This window comes from Euprymna scolopes, chromosome 32 (genome assembly GCF_053919585.1).
Source record: "Euprymna scolopes isolate OS-2025 chromosome 32, ASM5391958v1, whole genome shotgun sequence".
Taxonomy (NCBI): domain Eukaryota; kingdom Metazoa; phylum Mollusca; class Cephalopoda; order Sepiida; family Sepiolidae; genus Euprymna; species Euprymna scolopes.
The window spans coordinates 87,843,530-87,850,475 of record NC_136513.1 but is presented as its reverse complement, the minus strand read 5'-3'; the positions used below and the strand labels follow the sequence as shown (position 1 = coordinate 87,850,475).

The 6,946-nt window shown below is 35.1% G+C and overlaps 1 protein-coding gene across 2 annotated transcripts in view; it reads right to left on the bottom strand.

The window, feature by feature from the left end:
- LOC145256466 (carbonic anhydrase-related protein 10-like) overlaps positions 1 to 6,946 on the bottom strand; it is a 696,397-nt gene that overhangs the window by 133,919 nt on the left and 555,532 nt on the right. The window lies entirely within an intron of this gene.

Genomic DNA, 6,946 nt, shown 5'->3' with positions numbered 1-6,946 from the left:
TTCTCTAAAATAGATCTGTGACGTAGTTACCGGCCTTTGTAGAGGCCATTTTGGAGCGTGTTTGGATCAAGCCGAAAATCACCCCGACAATTAATATGAACAGCAAAGGAATAAAATGGATAGATGTGCATGTAAAAAATGGTAATAAATGAAACGTTAAGAAGTGTTATCTAAAAAACAAACAGAATTTTCTAAAAGAGAAACTGAGAAAAGTGAAATTTATAACAAAATATTTTGTCACTTCTTTGTTACAATAACGAAATTCGAAAAACCAAAAGTATTCACTTGTCATGTCGCAGTAATAAACATATCCCAAAATTGCTAAAAATGATGAGCTGGAAAATTAATCTATATATATAAAAGCGAAAATGTATGTATGTATGTACGCTTTTCCTCGATGTCCACAAAAGGCTTCTTTCAGAGAAGCGCTTGCTCGCTTCACAACTTCTTAAAACTTTTTAAATCATCTATAAATTTTATTGACTTTCAAACGTTAATTATTCCACATTTCCCTCATCGGCATGCGTTACATTCGGTTTTCTGTATAAAGAAAAAGCGAAACTCGACTCTAATCACAGACAAAGAGCCAGTGGTCTCTAGAGAGCTAAGTAACGTTTGGTCAATGTCGACTTCGTCATATCAGACGGTAGCTTTAATTTCGAGACGAGGGAGCGGGTTTTTAAAAACAAACAAACCGATTTATTGACCTCATTAAAAACTGTCCCGCACAAAATGCTTATTGCTGAATAGCTATCGCCGTCACGTCAATCAAAAACGCGCACCTTTTTTTTCACACTTTACTATTTTCCAACTGCGCGTCGTCAAGGCTTTTTTTGTTTTGCCAAAAAAAAAAAAAACAACAAAAACAAAAAAAACTCAGTTTTTGCTAAAAAAAAAAATAAAAATAAAAATGAAGAGTTCAGATCGTAACAAGGGAAGTAATTATTTTCTAAAAACTTTGAAAATCGTAGGCCATTTTAGCAAAACTCAATTTCCGCTATTTTTTTTCAAGAACCGTATCCATTAATGATTAATATTCTACCTTGTCGTTTTTCGTAATTTTTGAATATGTTCATTACTGCGACATTACAATTAAATAGACACCATTGTTTTTACTTGAAATTTAATATTCCGGTTTTCGAATTGATCTATTATAACGAAGAAGCACCTACATTTTTATACAAGATATAAGAATGTAACATTTATTTTCAGTTAGTAAAATATTCAGAGTACAAACAAGTGTTCGGTAAAGAAAGTTCAGTAAATAGTCACAAGGTTTAGGAGAGAGTAGGTCAAAATGAATATGCGCGTATAAGTAATATATACATATGTGAGTGTTTGGCAGCGTGGCATTGTATATGTGTGTGCGTTGGTTTACTTTGTTCTTGTAGTGGATGTATAGGTGTGCGCGGGATGATGAATCTGGTATGTGATTAATTGAGTTATTTTCTTTTGCGACTTGCTTTCCTCACAGAGAGGGGGGATACAGGCGCGGCTGATATAAACAGTGTCAATCTCTTTATTGTAAATATTTCACTAACTATACGTCACGAATAAATTAAAATTGTATCATCAAAGGATTGCTTTAGGGTTAGTTATTTCTCCAAACTTTATTCTTTCTTTTTTTTTTTTACATTTGAATTCACGACTCTATCACGCGATTATAGAGATAATAAGTGCACAAAATTCATACGGCATAATCACGTTAACACACCGGTTCCCGCTGGATCACCGACTTCCAGGTGCTGTATGTGCTCTCCGCTTATCTCGGCATTGTTTCCAATCGTCCTGGTTTTCTCCTTCCCACTGGACCCTAACAGTGTCGATTCAGGAGAGGTGTGGTTAGAGATTGCGCGACCCTTGCCTCACAATTACACACGCAACTGTCCCTACAGGGATATCCTTTGTCTTTCGAGACTGAACGGAGGCATCGATCGATCGAAGTGCACAGATGCCCGCGTGAGAACTATACACACAATTATTCACAAGGAACTGAAGATGCGGAAGATTTGCGCAAAATTTGTCCCAAGGATGCTCCATCCTTGTCACAGACTACTTGCACTGTAATGATGACTGAACATATGCGTTTATGACCTGAAAGCTTCGTCTCTCTGTTGCAGATGTTGACGGTGTGAGATTCTAAGAAAACAACTCTTGTCATTGAAATGCGTCAGAAGGATCAACGAATGTTTCACACTCCCATATTTTATTGTCATCAAAGTCAGCGAAATCGTCCATTTTTCAATCAAACCAATTGATTATCTGCTCTAGTTGGGGAGGAACCTTCACATTGTAGTCTTCATTTTACTACAGAGAACCCGCTATTAATTTCATAAAATTATTTTTGTATTTAATGGCTTCAATCTAAGTTTAAAATGCAAAACTCAAGTATCATATTCCAGTTGTGTAAACATAAACATTCATTTTGAACGCACCTCTGTCATATCAAAGAACTCACTGTTGATTTTTATATGCATGACCTTTCTGCTTGTGATGTGAAAATGGTATGAATTAAAGTTTAAAATGAAAAAGTCAAATACCATGGTTCAATTATGCTTTTGACAGAAACATTTATTTCGAACGCCCCCTGTCATATTAAAGAATATACTGTTGATTTTATATATCAGGCCTTTCTGTTTGTGCGGTAATAACTCTTCTCAATTGCAATTATGATGTTAGAGTGTGTAAATTGTTAACTCTGGTCATTGAATTTTTTTTATTATAAATTCTGGATACATATCGAAGTCATTCCGATACAAAACCTACCTAAGAACGCTGCCAGATACATAATGTACACTTGTGTGGAATTTTATAAAAATCAGCCCAGCCGTTTCGGAGTCCAAATCGAACGAACGCACACATTTTTATATAATAATAGAGTAGAGTGAAGAAGGTAGATATATAGATAGATAGATAAATTCATAGATAGATAGATAGATAGATATTGGGCTCTCATACAGAAAGAAAGAGGAATGAATGGAGAGTGACATATTTTATGGAGCGATGGAATGATTCAACAAAGAGATAATTTCGGAAATAGACAGACAGTATGCAATTTTTTATTTGCGAATTCTAGTTGCATTATAAAAGACCTATTCTTTCTCTTTACAGGCATTAAAAAAAAAATCTCTGCTAATTCCTTATAGAAACGCTGTGGAGCAAAATATCAATGGCCGTTTTGCATTATTGAACTTTGACACATGAGACGCATGCGTATAGGCGCCATTGGAGAGTCGAAATCTTCAAGTGTGTAATTGGCCGTTTGATAATCGAATTTAATAAGACTTATCGGCAAATTCGATTTGTACAGAATACCCAATACATACACAAATAAATATTTATACCCATGGACACACATCCATTGATCTGTATATTTAGCTACACACACACACACGCGCGCATACACACGCACACACACACACACGCACATACACACATATATATATATATATATATATATATATATACATATATATAATGAGCTTTTTTTGGAAAAAAATATCCAGCAGAGTGCTCAATTATAAGGAAAATCCACAAATACAAGCGTATCATTTACATTTTGTTTATAGAAAGTTTTAAATGAGACAAGTCATCGGTACCGTCGGTTCCAAACCCGATGATTAGAGACCGTTTTATATACTCATATCAAGCTCTCTTCAGCCAATACTCATCATACTTACTCATACTCAGGATGAGTATTGGCTGCAGAGAGCTTGATATGGGTATCTAAAACGGTTCCTAATTACCGGGTTTGAAACCGACGGTACCGATGACTTGTCTCATCTAAAATTTTCTGTAAACAAAGTATAATATATACAGGGTGACCCCCCCAAAAACGGGCCCCAACTCTAATTAGGCCCAGTTTCTTAGTGTTTTGTCCGAATGAAATAAAACTTTGGTCATAACTAGTTTATTATATTCAAAACATCACTTCAAAACACAAGGGTCTTTGGCTTTTTTCTCCGTTCTACAGCATATGTTCTAGATGGCCTCCATTTAGCTTTTGTTTTTTTTTGTCATCCTCTCTCTCTCTCTCTCTCTCTCTCTCTCTCTCTCTCTCTCTCTATATATATATATATATATATATATATATATATAGTAATTTATAAAATATATATGGCGATTAAGCTACACTGAATATTCTGCGTTTCATCCACTATAGGATTCGTCAGGCTTATGCGCGAATTCTGTGGTTGCTTCTTGTTTTTATATATGTTGAGGATTTCTAGTTAGCCAATCAGCTTTCTAATATCCACCGCGCCCCTTCCTATCAGCCAATGGGCATGCATTTTATCGAACAAAGGATCTGTTTTAGAACTAGGCATTTTATCGAACAAAGGATCTGTTTTAGAACTAGCTTAATCGCCATATATATTTATACATTACTAACTAGCTCTACCTACGTATTGAGCACTTTTGAAGTAAATACTTAAAGTTTACGCATAAATCTATACTTTCGTATATTAAATTTATGTGAGTAAATGGAGTATTTATATATATATATATATACATATATGTATGCATATGTATATATATAAAGAGAGAGAGAGAGAGAGAGAGAGAGAGAGAGAGAGAGAGAGAGAGAGAGAGAGAGCGAGAGCAATTTCTATAGAAAATATCAAGCGGGAGAGCTCAATGCGAGGCAGAGCATACATAAGAGTTAAAAGAAAAAAACACAACTCAAATTTAGTCCAATCTCGCTATAAATGTATTTCACCCCTCTAGGGCCTTTTCAAATGAGGCGAACTAGTCTGACTTAGAAAATGAGAAATTTACAATGGTTTTAATATTTATTAGAAATAAATGGGGAAAAAATGGAAAAAAAAAAAGGTGGGAGAATAAAATTGATGAAAATGAATAAAGAAGTAGAATGATAAAGTAGATCGGAAGGAAAAGGTTTAGAATTTGTAGTTGTTGGGAGAAAGAAGGGAAAACGGGGGTGAGGGCGCCTGGCTTTTCCAGAGCATAAAATACGCTTAAATATGACATTTTAATTCGTCCATATTTCAAATATATCATTATAGAGTCGTGAATTCAAATGTAAAAAAAAAAAAATATTTGGGTGCAATCAGCTAGAATTGAAACCGAAAGCAAGACTGTAGCATTCAAAGCTGTTGACGTGACCACTGTATCTATGTGACACGCATATAGACATATGAAAAATTAAAAATTAAAAATAAAAGTTGAATGTAAAAAATAAGGATATTTTAAATTTTGACTTAATTTTGAGCCTTTTAAAAACTATTTTAACTGGCTAAAAACCCATCAAAAATGGTCCGTAACAATCAACTCATTTGAGACTCCTAGCGCCGCTCTGCGACCTTTAGTTTCGAAGGAGATGGAGTTTGAAAATATGGAGACAGACAGACAGTCTTTTATATATTTTATATATATTGTCATAGCGATCAAAAGCTGAAGGGGGAATAACTCTAATAAAGGAAGTAAGAGTTATTTCCCTTATATAGATGAAAAGAAAAAAGACTAGGGAGTTCTGAGGAGAATAGACAACATGCCGGCTGCGCTAACATGTGCATACCGTGCTGTAAATATAATTTGTGTTTCGACTGTAATAAATAGTATTTAAACAAAAATGAGCTTGTTTACATTTCATTCAAATATTCCTTGATCTCGACAACCCATTTCTCCGGACGCACACACACACACACACACACACACACACACACACACACACACACACACACACACACACACACACGCGCGCGCGCGAGCGCACACACATATGTTTATTTATTTTTATATATATAATAGAGCTTGTGGGGGGGGATAAAATATTTTTAATGACCACATCAGAAACACTTTCATTTAGGATGTTGGCAACCTTCTCGTGATATTTACTTTATGTACACGATGAGTTTTTTCCAGAAAGAATTCTAACTAGAAAGATATCGAGGAAATGAAGGTCAGCGACGGTCATCTAATCTATGGGAAATAAGTGACTAAAAAGAAATGATAAAAATCGATATGCAAGGGCTAATGATATCAGCATTAAGGATGACTATTAGATGTGACGTCATAGCCTATAATTTACAATCACAGACTTATCGTAAGATCTCCTCATCTAAATTTCTGATCTTTACATTTGAGGGGGTATATCACGACGCAGAAAGTGTAATTTTGCAGAATAATTCATTTATTTCATTTATTTTATATAGTTGGCATCTTTCAATAAAGTTGTGCGCCTCGGATCAAGTTGTTGTTCAAATTGCAGCTTCTTCTGTAACCGTGCAGGTCTATCCTAGACCGGCAAAATCTATATTCTAGTTATCAGATACGTAGGTGGCGTCTGGTTTTGGGAGTTTGATTGTTTTACACACGCCTCGACAGGGCGTTTACCTTTCTCAAGGTAAGAATGAATACATGTTTTCCATTAACTGAACTCTCGCATACACAATGAACACTCAACGCGTATTTTAATGAACTCTTAAGATCACACAGACATACATCCACACAAACGCATGTACAAAGAATACATACAGACAACGAACATTTTAGCTCCATACACGTATATACAACGAACTCATATACGCACAACGGACATTTTACTTCATGCATGACACACACACACACACACACACACACACACACACACACACACACACACACACACACTCTCTCTCTCTCTCTCTGTATTGTTCAGTACTTATCTATGTAAATAAATAACCCTTTCGTATATGTAAATATGTTATCTTGCTTTCGCATGCTTCATTTAAATATCTTCTATTAATGTACCCGTAAAACTTGCTCTTTATTGTTGATTATTTATTGCGATGCCTCACCTGCTAATGACGACCTTCGACCTTTGATGTAACAGCCTCTATGAAATATCGAACACACAACCTACAGATCGGTAACTTCGATTCTAAGAAGCTCTTTGTCGTCTGTACAAAATCATTTACAAATCCAAGTTCTAACTTAATATGTTCCG